Here is a 19,052-nt window from a genome sequence, read left to right as displayed (position 1 = left end):
GAGCCTGGTGGCCTGCTGTCTATGGGGTCACACAGAGTCGGACGCGACTGAAGTGACTTAGCAGCAGCAGCAGCAGCAGCGAAAAATAAATACACAGGAAACTTTTCTTTATGAAACTTAAGACCACACATCAAGTTTTATGTATTTAAAAAAAAAAACACTTATAAAACAAACTCGGAGAGATTCTGATTATGTGGGGAGATAATGATGGTGCAATAATGCATTTCCCAGAATGAGAGCGAGTGATATCTGTAAATGGCCTTCGGTAGAAGAAAGAAAACATACTGCTCCAATCAATACACAGATAGTCCGTAATGTAAAGATTAGGATCAGAATATTTAAAAATTTAATACTTTGCCACTCTGTATAGCACTTTGGAAGTCAATATCTTTGGAAATCTGGTCCATTTCCCTTCTTTGAAAGCATTATATATTTAAGGTTTTAAATTATTTATCTAGCCCATGTGATTAAAAATGAAAAAAGTTAGTCCATCCATTATCTTCTGCAGCTGCTGTCTGGATATTATTTCCCTCTCCCCACCCTCCTTAAATCCTTGTTTTTTTTTTCCTATCCTGTTAAGAAACTTAATAGATACATTAAGAGAGCAAAAGAAAACCACAATCACTCACTAACATCAGAGAATGTTGCCACTTAAACAGTGTCCAAAGGTGGCTGTGTAGGAACAATATACTCAAATATTTTTACTCAGGTATATTATTTTCAGATCTCATAATAAGAAATATGATGTAGTTAAATTGCAAGAAAGCCTATTGTGTCTGTTTTCTTTCCTGGCCAATTGTAGTTGGGGGCTTTATTTATTTATAATTTATTTAAAAAGCATTATTCTAAAAGTCACTTCAAAGTTTACATTTGAGAATGAGACCGTTTTAAATTCTTTCTGTCATTCCTCTTCAAAATTTTTTGTCAAGAAAAGGAGAAATAGATATAAGGGACTAGATCTGATAGACAGAGTGCCTGAAGAACTACAGATGGAGATTTGTGACATTGTACAGGAGACAGGGATCAAGACCATCCCCAAGAAAAAGAAATGCAGAAAAGCAAAATGGCTGCCTGAGGAGGCCTTACAAATAGCTGTGAAAAGGGAAGTGAAAAGCAAAGGAGAAAAGGAAAGATATAACCATTTGAATATAATACAGTTCCAAAGAATAGCAAGGAGAGATAAGAAGGCCTTCCTCAGAGATCAGTGCAAAGAAATAGAGGAAAACAATAGAATGGGAAGGACTAGAGATTTCTTCAAGAAAATTAGAGATACCAAGGGAACATTTCATGCAAAGATGGGCTCAATAAAGGACAGAAATGGTATAAACCTAAAAGAAGCAGAAGATATTAAGAAGAGTTGGCAAGAATACACAGAAGAACTGTAAAAAAAGATCTTCATGACCCAGATAATCATGATGGTATGCTCACTCACACTCACCTAGGCCCAGACATCCTGGGCCTTAGGAAGCATCACTACGAACAAAGCTAGTGGAGGTGATGGAATTCCAGTTGAGCTATTTCACGTCTTGAAAGATGATGCTGTGAAAGTGCTGCACTCAAATTTGGAAAACTCAGTAGTGGCCACAGGACTGGAAAAGGTCAGTTTTCCTTCCAATCCCAAAGAAAGGCAATGCCAAAGAATGCTCAAATTACCACACAATTGCACTCATCTCACATACTAGTAAAGTAATGCTCAAAATTCTCCAAGCCAGGCTTCAGCAATGCATGATCCGTGAACTTCCAGATGTTCAAGCTGATTTTAGAAAAGGCAGAAAACCAGAGATGAAATTGCCAACATCTGCTGGATCATCAAGAAAGCAAGAGAGTTTCAGAAAACATCTGTTTCTGCTTTATTGATTATGCCAAAGCCTTTGACTATGTGGATCATAAGAAACTGTGGAAAATTCTGAAAGAGATGGAAATACCAGACCACCTGACCTGCTTCTTGAGAAACCTGTATGCAGGTCAGGAAGCAACAGTTAGAACTGGACATGGAACAACAGACTGGTTCCAAATAGGAAAAGGAGTATGTCCAGGCTGTATATTGTCTCCCTGCATATTTAACTTATATGCAGAGTACATAATAAAAAATGCTGGACTGGAAGAAGTACAAGCTGAAATCAAGATTGCTGGGAGAAATATCAATAACCTCAGATATTCAGATGACACCACCCTTATGGCAGAAAGTAAAGAAGACCTAAAGAGCCTCTTGATGAAAGTGAAAGAGGAGAGTGAAAAAGTTGGCTTAAAACTCAGCATTCAGAAAACCAAGATCATGGCATCCGGTCCCATAACTTCATGGTAAATAGATGGGAAAACAGTGGAAACATTGACTGACTTTATTTTGGGGGGCTCCAAAAATCACTGCGGATGGTGATTGCAGCCATAAAATTAAAAGACGCTTACTCCTTGGAAGGAAAGTTATGACCAACCTAGACAGCATATTAAAAAGCAAGCAGGGACATTACTTTGTCAATAAAGGTCCATCTAGGCAAGGCTATGGTTTTTCCACTAGTCATTTATGGATGTGAGAGTTGGACTATAAAGAAAGCTGAGGGCAGAATTAATACTTTTGAACTGTGGTGTTGGAGAAGACTCTTGAGAGTCCCTTGGACTGCAAGGAGATCCAACCAGTCCATCCTTAAGGAGATCAGTCCTGGGTGTTGATTGGAACGACTGATGTTGAAGCTGAAACTCCCAATATTTTGGCCACCTGATGCGAAGAGCTGACTCATTTGAAAAGACCCTGGGATGCTGGGAAAGGTTGAGGGCAGGAGGAGAATGGGATGACAGAGAATGAGATGGTTGGATGGCATCACTGACTCAGTGGACATGAGTCTGGGTAAACTCCAGGAGTTGGTGATGGACAGGTAGGCCTGGCGTGCTGTGGTTCATGGGGTCGCAAAGAGTCAGACACCACTGAGCGACTTAACAGCTGAACTCCAAAATGTGTTGTCAAGAAAGGGAAGGTTCATATTTAAATGAAGTGAGAAATTGTTTTAAAATATCATCAAATTGACTGTCATTTCCTACCCATTTTATTTTATGGTTGTCAATTTTCTTTTTTTAAAGGTTTTTATTTTCTTATGTATTTTCTTTATATTTTTCTGATACCAGAATTGTTTTTCAAATGTGCTATTTATTTTTGATTACAAAGTATTTAACTTTTATTATTTCTTTTGATGGTTTCTATTATTAGGAGTGAAATAAATGTCACACTATTTTAACATCTATTTTTCCCACCTTACCTCAATAACAATTTTATCCCCATTTTCACATAGAAGTATTTAAAATATCCTATGAGTGAACTATAAAATATGATGTGTTAAAATATGAAAACTAGCAATATTCAAAGATGATAAAGGGGAAGCATTTTATATTCCTCTATTTGATACTAAAAGACCTCAGATAGAAATGCCTTAGATCATTCAAAGAAATTCTCCTTTCTTTCATTCTATAGAGATCCCATTATGCCACTTGGCTCTCAGGAACATTGACTTTTAGTGATTCAGTGCATTGATGACAATGCGTATCAATACTTTTTCCTTTAAGGCCCAAATGATGTCAAGATTAACATGTTTTTATCTTAAATTAAATAAGCAAGAGATTGGACAGAAGATTCAACTAAGATTCTTGGTGTTTTCATTGGTTATGAACAGATATTGAAAAATGACAGTGAATTATGTTTTTTGCTTCTTTGGAGCATTGTGCTCAAAAATGTATATTTTGTGGCCTGACATCAACAGGAAGAAACTTCAGAAAATTTTACTCTTTCTTTTATCCTAGATTTCATTCAGTTAGAAATGAACAATTGATCTCCTTCTGTTGTTGTTGAGATCAGATTTTGGCTGAGATTAGAAGGATAAATGCGATGCTTCCAACATTGCTATTTTATGATTGATAAAAGGGTGGAATATGTGGTGAGAAGAGAAATTTATATTCTGCAGTATTTGGGACTTCTCACACCTTTCTGTAATGGATTCTTTTCACTAGTCTGTCTACTATGATAGCCAATTATGTTCAGAGAGGTATTTCTGAATATCAAGAATTAGAAATAAATCACTGACGGTAAAGAATCCACCTACCAATGCAGGGTACGAAGTAGACATAGGTTTGATACCTGGGTTGAGAAGATCCCCTGAAGGAGGAAGTGGCAACCCATTCCAATATTCTTGCCTGGAAAATTCCATGGACAGAGGAGCCTGGCGGGCTACAGTACATAGTGTTGCAAAGAGTTGGACACGACTGAGCAACTGAGTATGCACGCATTCACGCAGCTGAACTGATGGTGGCATGATAGGATGCCATATATTCTCTCTATATGGTGAATGAAAGCACAATTGTAGGCTAAATTTTTAAAATAATAATTAGAAGGATTTAGATACAGGCTTCTAATTTATTAGGAATAGAAATATTTAGTCAACCTGAATACTTCACATCTGGTTTTGTTCAATTTTTGCTTGGTTATATTTTTCTCCATCTGTTCTGTATGTGTGACCCTAATCTTGTATAATCTGAATTGTGTTGTAGTTTGCAGTCTCCTTTGTGGAATATAATTACTCTTTGTCAAATACCATCACTCAGGGCAGACTTAGCGCCCAGCGTTTGTATCTATCTTAGCTTCAGCAAACCCAGTTATTCCCTTGGATCCACCAGCCTCAGCAGACAATAAGATCACAGCATTAATGTTCGAAGTTTGATGGCTTCTTTTCTTCAAGGCACTTCAAATTATCTACACCTTTCAAAATCTTCCTAAATCATTAGAAGTAATAAGTCATTTATCAAATTACTTTAGTATGTGTGTGACACTGTGCTAAGTGCTTTATGTACATTTTCAAATTTAATATTAATCTCAGATAGATATCATTATTCTCTCTTTGGAATAATTATTTCCCTAAGAAAGCACAAGCACAGAGAATTTAAGTAACTAGCTTAAATTTTACAAAATATCTGGTAAATGAGATGATAGAATTTCAACCCAATTCTCTATAATCCAGGAACCTGTGCTTTTAATTTCTCAATATGCTATTTTTGGAACTTCTCTGGGGGTCCAGTGGTTAAGACTCTGTGCTTCCAGGAAACACAGGTTAGATTTCTGGCTGGGGAACTAAGGTCCCATATGCGATGTGATGCAGCTTAAAAAAAAAAAAAAATCACTATTTTCTGGAACTGTTTCACATTTTCTTAAAAACAGTCCTCTCATGTTCCTCTTCCATGTTCTTTTTTATGTCTTTTTTTGAAGCAACACTTGAAGGTACACAGTAAGCCACCTTGCTGCTCTTTATCAGTTTCGTCCATGAGAAGCTTAGCTTGCTCATCACACTGGTGCCGTGGAGCTCTAAGATTTTTGTATTGCCCTAAGAACCTAGATTTCCTTATTTCCTCTTTGTTTAATTCTGTAGATTTTTAACTTGCTGTCAAATTTGAGTATTATCTACTTGCCTGCCAGTTTATTCTGTGTTTCTGTGATCAGCCTTTTGTTCCTTTAGTCATCACTGGAGGGCTATTTTATTAGTCAAAGACTTTTGTTAGAGTGCTAAAGTATAATTTTCAAAAGTTAAAAACATGACCCTCATAACAATATAAGATGAATATGTCAAAGTTTTTATTAATGTTAATGAAAGAACAAGTTTGATATTAAATATGGTTTGAAGAGGAATATGAAGAATTGGGGTTTTTCTAGTTTGTCAGTTAAAAAATGCAGAAATAAATTTGCTAGTGAATATATGACTGGTTAATGGTTAATGTGTGCTAAATAAGAGATAGTAATGTGTGCTAAATAAGAGATAGTAATCTTTGCTTTACTATCCTGTATGACCAGAAATCATTTAAATTGCTGTTGTTGAAGAATCACTTGCAACAAATATTCTTAGATAAGGACTATTTGCAATGCTTTTAGACATGAATTGTATGCATGGCTATCAGTTTTCTAAAAATTAATCTCTAATGTTATAGAATTATAAAAACAGTAGTGAATGATACATTTGCTGTCAAAACTATATACACACTCACTAGAAAACCAGATAATCTTCAAAACTATATACACACTCATTAGAAAACCAGATAATCTTCAAGAAATATAGTGCGGTTACTTCCCACACTATATTAAAAATATCACCAGTGATGTCTTTGTCTGTTTTGGATAAAACTTTTGGATCAATTTTCATGGCAAGTTTGATTGACAGAGTGAAATGTGGCTGAAAACAGATCCTGTTTTGTGTAGAAACATGGATGTCATATCAAATTCTTTGTAAATTTAAACCAAGTAAGTACTCTCCTACTAATGTAGGTCAGGCTTTTTTTTGTTTTGTTTTTCCATTTCTGGTTCGCTGGCCTATAGTCTACAATGGTGCTCTTGTATAATATGTAAACTAAGCATTAACTAATTTAAGAACATTTTTCCACCACTCATAGTGGGGAAAAGAGCAAGGGCCTTCCTCTGACCAAACTTCATAAGCAAATGACAAAGGTTGAGAAAACCTAGGTTGAATTCTGAGTTTTTTATTTTAGAATTCTTTTGTTTGTTTTTTTAAGCTTTCCAGAAAGTATTGACTGATAATTTTCAAACTTTTATATGTGATATTAGTGTAAGTTTCAAATAATTTTATAAAATAACCTTGATTTAAAAACTGAGGATTGGATGGAACTAAAAGTAAGTTCTTAACATAAAATTTCTATGATTTGCATAATGTGAAGAAAGTTACCATACAACTACATATACTTTAGTGATATTCCCTGTAGCTGAAACAGGAAAGAATCTGCCTGCAATGCAGGAAACCCGGGTTTGATACCTAAGTCAGGAAGATCCTCTGGAGAAGAGAATGGCAATCCACTCCAGTATTCTTGCCCAGGGAAATCCCATGGAAAGAGGAGCTGGTGGGCTACAGTCCGTGGATTCACAGAGCCAGACACAACTGAGTGACTTACACTGCATATACTATACACACACATGCACATGCAAACACACACACCTATATATGCATATAATATAAAACAATTACCTCAGATATGCAGATGATACCACCCTTATAGCAGAAAGCGAAGAAAAATGAAAGACCCCCTTGATGAAAGTGAAAGAGGAGAGTGAAAATGTTGGCTTAAAACTTAACATTCAGAAAAATAAGATCATGGCATCCAGTACCATTCAGTTCAGTTCAGTTCAGTCGCTCAGTCGTGTCCGACTCTTTGCAACCCCATGAATCACAGCAGGCCAGGTCTCCCTGTCCATCACCAACTCCCGGAGTCTACCCAAACCCATGTCCATCGAGTTGGTGATGCCATCCAGCCATCTCATCTGTGTTGTCCTCTTCTCTTCCTGCCCCCAATCCTTCTCAGCATCAGGGTCTTTTCCAATGAGTCAGCTCTTTGCATCAGGTGGCCAAAGTATTGGAGTTTCAGCTTCAGCATCAGTCCTTCTAATGAACACCCAGGACTGATCTCCTTTAGGATGGACTGGTTGGATCTCCTTGCAGTCCAAAGGACTCTCAAGAGTCTTCTCCAACACCATAGTTCAAAAACATCAATTTTTCAGCACTCAGCTTTCTTCACAGTCCAACTCTCACATCCATACATGACCACTGGAAAAACCATAGCCTTGACCAGACGGACCTTTGTTGGCAAAGTAATCTCTGGTTTTTAATATGCTATCTAGGTTGGTCACAACTTTCCTTCCAGGGAGTAAGTGTCTTTTAATTTCATGGCTGCAGTCACCATCTGCAGTGATTTTGAAGCCCCCCAAAATAAAGTCTGACACTGTTCCCACTGTTTCCCCATCTATTTCCCATGTCCCATTAGTTCATGGCAAATAGATGGGGAAACAATGGAAATAGTGAGAGACTTTATTTTTGGGGGGCTCCAAAGTTACTGCAGACGGTGACTGCAACCATGAAATTAAAAGACATTTGCTCGTTGGAAGAAAAGCTATGACCAACCTAGTCAACATATTAAAAAGCAGAGACATTACTTTGCCAACAAAGGTCTGTCTAGTCAAAGCTGTGGTTTGTCCAGTGGTCATGTATGGATGTGAGAGTTGGACTATAAAGAAAGCTGAGCACTGAAGAATTGATGCTTTTGAACTGTGGTGTTTGAGAAGACTCTTAAGAGTCCCTTGGACTGCAAGGAGATCCAACCAGTCCATCCTAAAGGAATTCATTGGAAGGATTGATGCTGAACCTGAAACTCCAATACTTTGGCCACCTGATGTGAAGAACCGACTCATTGAAAAAGACCCTGATGTTGGGAAAGACTGAAGGCAGGAGGAAAGGGGGATGACAGAGGATGAGATGGTTGGATGGCAACACAGATGCTATGGACATGAGTTTGAGTAAGCTCCAGGAGTTGGTAATGGACAAGGAAGCCTGACGTGCTACAGTCTCTGAGGTCACAAAGAGTCGGACACAACTGAGCAATTGAACTGAAATGAACTAATTACAAAAATGTTTTTTAACTAGCTTCACCACGCTTCCCTGGTTGGTCAGATGGTAAAGCATCTTCCTGCAATTCAGGAGACTCGGGTTCAATCACTGGGTCGGGAAGGTCCCCTGGAGAAGGAAATGGCAACCCACTCCAGGATTCTTGCCTGGAAAAATCTCATGGACAGAGGAGCCTGGCAGGCTACAGTCCATGGGGTTGCAAAGAGTCGGACGTGACTAAGCTGCTTCACTTTCTTTTCTTTTCTTTCCAGAACGAAAAAGGGTCAACTTTGGGGGAAAATGAAGTTCAAATGATCTTCAATATCAAACCAATTGAAAAAACTGTAGTCAGAATAAAAGATAACAAGCAGAGATTCTGGTACTAAATGAACAAATCTTTTGATTAAAATGCATGCTGAACCAAAGAAAAGGTCCTGTTTTATTTAATTCAAACTGTGTAGCCAAGACTTAACTTGCATATTTTCATAAGTAGAAATATTTGATGACTTTTAATGCTAGTAAGTGCCAACAATTATTAGGAGATGCCATACTTTATTTTTAATGAAACCACCTCACCTATATTGTTTTTTTAAAGAAGTTATGTTTAAATGTTCTGTCAAATGATTGTCTAGCATTGTATTTGCTTTTACTCTCACCCACCATCCTGCCCTTCCATTGACAGCTACCATATATGAATATAATACCCTTAAGATTCTATTGAATTTCACTAAAAGTTCTGAGCTACAAGAAAGCAAATTTAACACTGAGAAAAGCAAAAAACAGTTAAACATTATGAACTTGATTAATAGATGTTTATATAACCAAAATACTTATCACATGTAGGTTTAAAGATTGTTTTCCAACTTCTTTATTGATGTGTGCTATTTAATTTACCATGGGCTTCCCTGTTTGGCTCAGTGATAAAGAATCCACCTGCCAATGTAGGAAATACTGATTCTGTCCCTGGTTTGGGAATACCCCCTGGAGAAGGGAATGGTAACCCACTCCAGTACTGTTGCCTGGAAAATCCCATGGACAGAGGATTCTGGTGGGCTAAGTCCATGGGGTCTCAAAGTGTTGGACACAGCTTAGTGACTAAAACAACAAACCCAGTATCAATGTTAGAAATAATAATCAAGATTTCTGCCTTCGTTGCTATTAACAAATTTCTTCCTGGTACCTCCTGGGAAAACTTACATACACTGTTCTCTTGTATGTATATAAAGTATCATGGATTTTATTGGAGATGCTTATTTAGATGTTTTTCCTTCAGATCACCTTCTGGGACATGGAAGAAGGAACCAGAAAACTTGGGCAGTGTCAACTTTAAGTGAGTCACACAATTTATTTTCTGTTAGTGGCCTGCATATTATGGGGTCATTATATTTGACACATAACATTTTTTTTTTTCTCTCAAACGTCTGTCTCAAGGGACCCTATCATCCTAATAGGTTCTGATGAACACTTTTATCAATAAAGAAAATGTGTGTATGACAGGATTTTAGTATTTCCAGGTAGCTGAGAAAAATGAGTAAGATAGGAACAGCTTTTCCTTTCCAGTCAGTGGTTGAGAAGATAATAGAAAGTGGCGTGTCTGTTATATCAAAATATAACCTAGCTCTGGACTAGACCTTGGCGGTGGCGGGGGGGTGGGGGGGGAGAACGCTCGGAAAGAGGACAGTACAGGGAGGTGAGTTTTGCTATCAAACATTCTAACGTAATAAGTCCTACATTTCTGTAAAACCATTGTCTTAGATTCATAAGGAGGAATGGTCCCTGTGATGAAAAATGATATATTTGAGAGATATTCTGTTTTTAATCAATTTATCATATTTCCTCATTTTTTGCATGTGGAACATTGATTTTTATTTCCGTGGCTTGCATTCTAGAGTTCGTCAAACAGATGGAACAGTGAAGAATTCTAAACAAGTGATTTAAATATTTTGATGACTTTAACATAGTTGTGATAGAAGTTTCTGGACAGAAAACAAAAAGGATATGATTTTCTCACAAATACACCCATCAGGTGTCCCCTACCCCCTGTTCCCTCTGCACATCTGGCATCTTCCTGATGACTTCAAGATATAGAAGCATTTTATGAAATATTTGAGATGAAACATTTATGGTAAACTTTGGCAAATGACTATGAGCAGACACATGTATTAGTAGTAAAAGCTAATAAAACAATATTCAGCTGGAGGTTTGACACATGCCCAGTAGTTTCTTCACCTGCAGTTTGAGTATGAAGAGTGTAGCGCACTGGAGGCAATTCCATTTTCAGAATGGAAGACATTATAGTTCCTGATCCTTTGGCTCATTCACTTTAAGTCTTGCTCAATTGCAAAATGTAACCTGAGATTTAATAACTAGTGTTACCCTGAGAGGATGCTTAGGGACAAGTTTAGATTAAAAAATATATATTCACATCCTCTGCATAACTGGCAGATTTTTCTTTTTTACTCGGGAGAGGACTGACAGCTAACTCACCTTTTTGTATTCCATGGGCATTTGAGGCATAGATCTTTCAGTCATGATCTAAAATAGCTCTTCTCCAGACTAACGATTTTTTTTTTTTACAAGCATTTACTGAGTTATCTGGGTGTCAGGGATTTGATAAATGCATGTGTAGGAAACCCAAAAATGGGTGTATAAGACCTCTTTAAAATGATCACATCTTCCTCAAAATCTTTTGGATCTTCAGCAATGTGTATTGTTTCTGGCCCATCTTGATTGGCGGTTCCTTTTTAATCTCACTCATGAAGTCTTCTGGCTCTGCTTCTGCTTTACTCATTTAAAAAATAGATTATTTATTCTGTGAATAGATAATATTTCCATATACTATAAAAAATAAGGATCAAAAGATTAAATGGGGGAAATAAATAATTGGGTGAGATAAGTCTCCATTCTTTGTCTACTAGTAATCTAATTTCTTGGCAATTCATTGCAGAGAAGCTCTTTACATTTGAAAGAATCTGTGTATCAGTTTTTCTACTAAAGGCATAGTCTACATATTATTTGGTTTGATTTTTTCCACATAAAATATATATCCTAGATACCACTCCTATACAACTGTGTCATCCTTTGTGGTGACCTCATAGCATCATTTAATATATGTTCTATAGATTCATATGATTATAAATTATGATTATGAATCCTTATGATTATACAGTGGAAGTGAGAAATAGATTTAAGGGACTAGATCTGATAGAGTATCTGATGAACTATGGACGGAGGTTCGTGACATTGTACAGCAGACAGAGATCAAGACCATCCCCAAGAAAAAGAAATGCAAAAAAGCAAAATGGCTGTCTGAGGAGGGCTTACAAATAGCTGTGAAAAGAAGGGAAGCAAAAAGCAAAAGAGGAAAGGAAAGATAAACCCATTCGAATGCAGAGTTCCAAAGAGTAGCAAGGAGAGATAAGAAAGCCTTACTCAGAGATCAATGCAAAGAAATAGAGGAAAACAATAGATTGGGAAAGACTAGAGATCTCTTCAAGAAAATCAGATATACCAAGGGAATATTTCATGTAAGGATGGGCTCAATAAAGCAGAGAAATTGTATGGACTTAACAGAAGCAGAAGATATTAAGAAGAGTTGGCGAGAATACACAGAAGAACTGTACAAAAAAAGATATTCACTACCCAGATAATCACGATGGTGTGATCACTCACACTCACCTAGAGCCAGACATCCTGGAATGTGAAGTCAAGTGGGCCTTAAGGAAGCATCACTATGAACAAAGCTAGTAGACGTGACGGAATTCCAGTTGAGCTATTTCAAATCCTGAAAGATGATGCTATGAAAGTGCTGCACTCAATATGCCAGCAACTTTGGAAAACTCAGCTGTGGCCACAGGACTGGAAAAGGTCAGTTTTCCTTCCAATCCCAAAGAAAGGCAATGCCAAAGAATGCTCAAACTACCACACAGTTGCACTCATCTCACATGCTAGTAAGTAATGCTCAAAATTCTCCAAGCCAGGCTTCAGCAATCCGTGAACCATGAACTTCCATATGTTCAAGCTGGTTTTAGAAAAGGCAGAGGAACCAGAGATCAAATAGCCAACAATCGCTGGATCACCAAAAAAGCAAGAGAGTTCCAGAAAAACATCTATTTCTGCTTTATTGACTATGCCAAAGCCTTTGACTGTGTGGATCACAACAAACTGTGCAGAATTCTGAAAGAGATGGAAATACCATACCACCTGACCTGACTCTTGAGAAACCTGTATACAGGTCAGGAAACAATAGTTAGAACTGGACATGGAACAAAGACTGGTTCCAAATAGGAAAAGGAGTACATCAAGGCTGTATATTGTCTCCCTGCTTATTTAACTTATATGCAGAGTGCATAATGAGAAACGCTAGGCTGGATGAAGCCCAAGCTGTAATCAAGACTGCCGGGATAAATATCAATAACCTCAGATATGCAGATGACACCACCCTTATGGCAGAAGTGAAGAAGAACTGAAGAGCCTCTTGATGAAAGTGAAAGAGGAGAGTGAAAAGTTGGCTTAAAGCTCAACATTCAGAAAACCAAGATCATGGCATCTGGTCCCATCACTTCATGGCAAATAGATGGGGAAACAGTGTCAGACTTTACTTTTTTGGACTCCAAAATCTCTGCCGATTGTAATTGCAGCCATGAAATTAAAAGACTCTTTCTCCTTGGAAGGAAAGTTATGACCAACCTAGACAGCATATTAAAAAGCAGAGACGTTACTTTGCCAACAAAGGTCCATCTAGTCAAGGCTATGGTTTTTCCAGTAGTCATGTATGGATGTGAGAGTTGGACTATAAAGAAAGCTGAGCATCGAAGGATTGATGCTTTTGAACTGTGGTGTTGGACAAGTCTCTTGAGAGTCCCTTGGACTGCAAGGAGATCCAACTAGTCCATCCTAAAGAAGATCAGTCCTGAGTGTTCATTGGAAGGACTGATGTTGAAGCTGAAACTCCAATATTTTGGCTACCTGATGTGAAGAGCTGACTCATTTGAAAAGACTCTGTTATTGGGAAATATTGAAGGCAGGAGGAGAAGGGGATGACAGAGGATGAGATGGTTAGATGGTATCACTGGCTCAATGGATATGAATTTGGGTAGGCTCCGGGTGTTGCTGATGGACAGGGAGACCTGGTGTGCTGCGGTTCATGGGTCGCAAAGAGTCAGACAGGACTGAGAAACTGAACTGATAGATTCATATTTAGCCTGTTTCTTTTTTTTTTTAGCAGAATTGCTGCATTAAATATCTTTCTGTAGACTTCATTATGTCCTTGAATAGTTAAGATCACAGAATAAATTCTTAGGAGTAGAATTTGAACCAATTCTACTGAACCAAAGAATGTGTACATTTTTAATTTAAATAGATAAATTTCCAAATTGCCCCCATAGAAACTAGAGTAACAGCAACTCCCACAAACAATAAATGAGAATTTTCTGGTATTAATCTATAATTTTTTATAATATTGGTTAGTTTTTTCTATAGCTATAGCATTCTCCTTCCCTTCACTTACTTCTACCACCATACTATATTTTGGTGGTAAAATTTCCCCTCACTTGCATACTACCACCACAATATATTTATTGGCTCTTGAGTCACATCTGTATCTTCCAGTATACTTATGTTGTATTACTTGATTAACTTTAAATTTTAAGTCTATCACTGGTACTGAAAATACAAATAAATTAGCACAAATAAAGTATCCCTTCTCTTCGACTTCTGACTTTATTCTATTAATCCAACATTGTCAGGATTCAAAATATTTCTGTTCGGTAACCTAAAGCTTTAGCCAATTTTTTGCGTAAGTCACTTTCTATTAAATAACAACAACAAAAGAATTTATTGGTTTTTGGCTTCAAATCTAGGTGCTTCTAGATCCAAACATTACTATCAGTCATCAACTTTCCCCTTCTCTGGGGTTAATGTTCCTTGGTGGTAACTTCATTTTCTGATTCCTTGTCTGCTTATTGTGGCAGAATTTTCAGACTGATAGTATAGGAGTTTAGCAGTTGTATGGATTCACATTTCAATCTTGTTGGGTCCGTTGAATTAGGCTCCTACCCCTGAACCAGTTATTGTATTAAGTGCCTTCATTTGCTGCATCTGGGTCATATGTATTACCTTATGCAAGGGGATAGCATTAGCCACACAGAATCCACATGGACTAAGAGTAGGGGAGGAATGGTATTTTTAATGCAAAGTTATAATTGCTGTTGTTGTTCAGTTGCCCAGTCATGTCCAACTCTTTGTGACCCCATGCACATTGCATGCATGTTGGCAATTAGATCTCTGGTTCCTCTGCCTTTTCTAAACCCAGGTTGGACGTCTGGTAATTCTTGGTTTGCATAATGCTGAATACTAGCATGCAAGATTTTAAGCGTGACTTTACTAGTGTGTGAGATGAGTGCAATTTTCTGATGGTCAGTACATTATTTAGTACTACTCTTCTTCGTAATTGGGATGAGGATTGACCTTTTCCAGTCCTGTGGCCACAGCTGGGTCTTCCAAATTTGCTGACATATTGAATGCAACACTTTGATAGCATCAATTTAAGGTTTTGGATAGCTCTGCTGGAATTCCATCACATCCACTAGCTTTTTTGTCAGCAGTGCTTCCTAAGGACCACTAGACTTCACACTCCAGAGTGTCTGGCTCTGGGTGACTGACCACACCATCATAGTTATCCAGCTCATTAATATCTTTTTGTACAGTTCTTCCGTGTATTCTTTCCATCCACTGGAGGAGGGAATGGCAAACCACCCCAGTATACTTGCCATAAGAACCTCATGAGCTATATAAAATGCAAAATTGTAATTATTCCCTGATAAAGGATAGGATGGTTGGTAGACAACCGCAAATGACTAGACCACTGTTTTTCTCAGATTTCAAATTTTTCTTTAGCTCCCTGTTGTCTGCTCATTTTGCTTCAAATCTATATCCTGATACAAAAGTTCTGTTACTTGCTGATCATAATCAAGTCTAATCATGCATCCTTTCCTGATCTCCTCTCCTTTTACACATAAAACTTGTGTTCCAGGTATATTAACTGCATAGTGTTCCCCAACAGATTGTTTCTCACATTCCCTCATGTCTTATTTTTATCTTTTATTTAATTTTTTTCTTTTTTTAACGGTGGGGCGGCAGGGGTGTGGTGTGCACGGCCGCCGTCGGGGTGGTGGACAGGGAGGCGGGGGAGGCGCCCCCCCCCCCCGCCACCGTATTCCCATTCTGCGATGTGCACCTAACTCATAAACATAGTTGAAAACAGGTATATGTATGCACACTTGCATTCACAGGGTCAGTGAGGTTTTAGCTTATTCATTCTACTAAATTTATTGCCACCAATCTACCTAGTTTCTCTCTATGAAAATTTTATTTCATTTTCCTTTCAATCATCTATGCAATGTTTTATTCAACAAACATTTACTGATCATCCACTATGAACTAAGATTTGAGCTTAGTGCTAAGGATACATAAGCAAAGACAAAAGCAATCTGTCTTCCCTATGGAGTTCATAATCTAAATGGGTAGACAGATGGTTATTGAATAAATGTAAAATCACAATGGCTGATGTGTTTTACAAGTTCTGGATGTAAAGATCAATTGTGTTATGAGACTGTGTAACATGAAATCTGACTTACGAAATCAGGGAAACAGTGAATGCATTTTCATTTGAAAGAAAAATAAGAATTAAGAATATATTGCAACAGGAGAAATCACATGCCAAAGTCCTTTAGCATTTATCTGCTGATTGCAACTCCAGGGAGGTGGGAAGAAAAGAGGAGATGAGAAGTGAGAAGGAGAGATAAGGTTGAAAATGGGACACCTACCATACTATCAGAAAAGATGAAGCATTTATGTGATGACTGGTGTTGAAGACAGTGATGTTGAAGGTATCCAGACCATCGTTATAGCCTTCAGTGTGGAAGGGTTTCACAGGAAAGATCATTGTGGCTTACAAGTGTCCATTTTGGTTCTATACGTCCTTAAACCACATCTGGAATTCTTGCTAATTTTGAATATGGACACTTTTTTTGTAGAGTCAGCTGAATATGTTCTATTCTAAATGTTTTAGAGTCGTTTAAAATTTATATATAAGTTGTTTTGCATAATATAAGTCTTGGGACTTAAAGAAATCCTTGCCATCTTTGAATAACTGAAAGATTATGGGTAGACTAGTCTGTTGGCTCCAGGACTCAGATGCAGAGTTACTGAGTAGAAGCTTCGTGGAATACTGTTGTTGTTGTTAAAGTTTAGTCAGTAAGTCCTGTTCGACTCTTTTGTGACCCCACGGACTGTAACCCACCAGGCTCCTCTGTCCATGGGATTTTCCAGGCAAGAATACTGGAGTGGGTTGCCATTTCCTTCTCATGGAGTATAGTTTAGTCCTAATAGAAAAACAAAATAGAAAAGACAAATAAGAGCAAAAAACAAACAAAAACATTTTGCCATTGACTTAAAATGGAATTGATTGATTCAGAATGAATTTTCCATCAGTGAAGGGACAACTATGGTAAACAGGCATTTCCTGTGATATCTTGTTTGCGTTTTTGCATGTGGTCATGAAGAGGGAAATGTTAATACAACAGATAATAGTTGAATCAGATAACCTTGGAGGATACCTGCTTTTTGGATTCCATAAATCTAACTTCTGTTGCTACCCTCGTTCAGTTCTTGGCCACTTAAACATCACCACTTTTTTTTTATGCAGGAAGCCTAGGCAGTTCTTTAGCCTGAGGCTTAAGATCTGAATGAGCTAGATGTTGCTCTTTTACTTTTTTCAAAATGGAAAATATGTGTTTGGTTTGTAAATGCACTCAGAGTCACAGCAATGGGCACTGAAATTATTATTTTTAAATGAAATAAAAATAGAGCTGACAGCTAAAGAACTTTCACAGCATTTATTATTATGTGTTATTATTAGCAGCAGCATGTGGTGACATTTTAGGCTCTAAATTCACAGAAATACTTCCTGGATCATGGATATTCCAGATGCTAAGGGGAAGGAAACAGAAATGCTGATGTCTGCCTTCACATGAGAGAATTTAAAAACAAAATAAGAAGGCTGATAATTTTGTACTAGATAGTAGACACTGATTTATCTCTCTCCCTAGGCATTGAAGGGTTAATGCTGGGACTCTCCTACAAATGTAAATATCTGCCACCAACAACAAAATATTCTGAGGAATATATTTGACTCTTTAAACTGTATGAAATCTGTCATATTATTAGTGACTTAACAGTAGACTATATCATGTTTCATGGATTTAGTCAGCATGAGCCCTCTAAAACACAGCTGAACAGAGTGAAAATCTAACGTGATGTGGCCTCATTTCCAACCAGAAAAGGCTTCTGTATGCATATAAGCTTTCAGACTTTGCTGAAGAGGTTTCTTGCTTTAAGTACTAAGTTTCTTATAGCAGAAATTGGATGTTGACATCCTGTATGTGGAATTAAGACAGCAGAGTGCATTCCTGAGAAGTGTGGCTTTGGAGCTGGTGAGCTGCGTCCATGGCTCTGTCCTCCCTAGATGTGTACTCCTGGGAGGCTGATTCATCTCTTCAAACTTGTCTTTCCTCATCTGTAATATGTGATAATAGTGCTCCCTACCTCTTGGGAGGTGTTTAATTTTATTTTATAAGGTCAAATCAAGTCTTTTGGTCTATGTCTGGCAATGTCACACAATTGGCCAGTCATGAAACCAAAACTCGTACCATACCAGGCCCCAAGTCGCAGGGAACAGTGCATAGTCTGAGTCTGATTGTGTACCTCCTGGATTTGAACTCTGGCTTCACCAGTAACTTATTTTGCTACTAAGGCATGTTTGTATTCTTAGTATAGAAGCTGACTTAGAGTCTTCAGCGTGTTATTTATTTTCATTTTACAAATGTTAACCTAGCAGTGCTATTCAGGATGGATTATGAAACCCTTTAAAGAAGTTGAATAAAAGGACATTAGTTATATCAGATGGGAATTTATTTGGCTCTTACAGAAATTCTCCCAAAGAGTGACTAGAACAGTTAGGATGTTTACTTGTTGTCACAAAATGAAGATTTGCATATAGGGGTCAAGGGGTCATGCAGTAGCTCCATGATGTAATCAGGGACTTGAGATCTGTCACGTCTGTTTGACCATCCTTAGCCTGTGGTTGTGCCCCTCTGCGGTGACAGGTTTTTAATCCACCTTCCTGTTCAGATGCCAGGCAGGAGGTGGAAGGGCAAAGAAAGAAAGGCACATGCTGTTTCTGACACCTATGTAAATCCTGAAAAGCAACTTATTTTTACCTCTCATTGGTCAAAACCCTTTAGATTATCCTCTATCAGGAGACTGGGAAACAGAGTTTTAGTGAATACAGTGTTACCACTATTAAATGAAATTTTTTGTTGTTAATATGGATAATATAGAAGAGGCAAATGGACATTAGGACGATGTCATCTCAGACAAAGTATAGAAAAATGGATTTGATGCTAAACTGCCTATGCACACACTCATTGTAAGGTTTAATTCTTAAGATCCTTTAGTAGCCATAAATAGTCCTATTTGCAGATGTTAGTAAAGGTTAGTATGTCCCAATGCTGGGAGTAGATACAGTCTGTATTTGTCCAGTTCCGAGTTCTATAAAGGGCCTCCCAGATGGCGCTAGTG

At 37.7% G+C, this 19,052-nt stretch overlaps 1 long non-coding RNA gene across 2 annotated transcripts in view; it reads left to right on the top strand.

Annotated features, from left to right (window-relative positions):
* The window catches only part of LOC110142134 (uncharacterized), a 240,520-nt gene that overhangs the window by 92,809 nt on the left and 128,659 nt on the right, over positions 1-19,052 (top strand). For both annotated transcript variants that reach the window (XR_011492709.1, XR_002315241.2), the window contains exon 3: positions 9,685-9,741. This is a non-coding gene — a long non-coding RNA (uncharacterized lncRNA). The remainder of the gene's footprint in view (positions 1-9,684; positions 9,742-19,052) is intronic.

The sequence above is a fragment of the Odocoileus virginianus genome, chromosome 18, assembly GCF_023699985.2.
Source record: "Odocoileus virginianus isolate 20LAN1187 ecotype Illinois chromosome 18, Ovbor_1.2, whole genome shotgun sequence".
Taxonomy (NCBI): Eukaryota; Metazoa; Chordata; class Mammalia; order Artiodactyla; family Cervidae; genus Odocoileus; species Odocoileus virginianus.
Note: the sequence above shows the minus strand (reverse complement) of the source record. Positions and strands in the feature narration are given on the sequence as shown.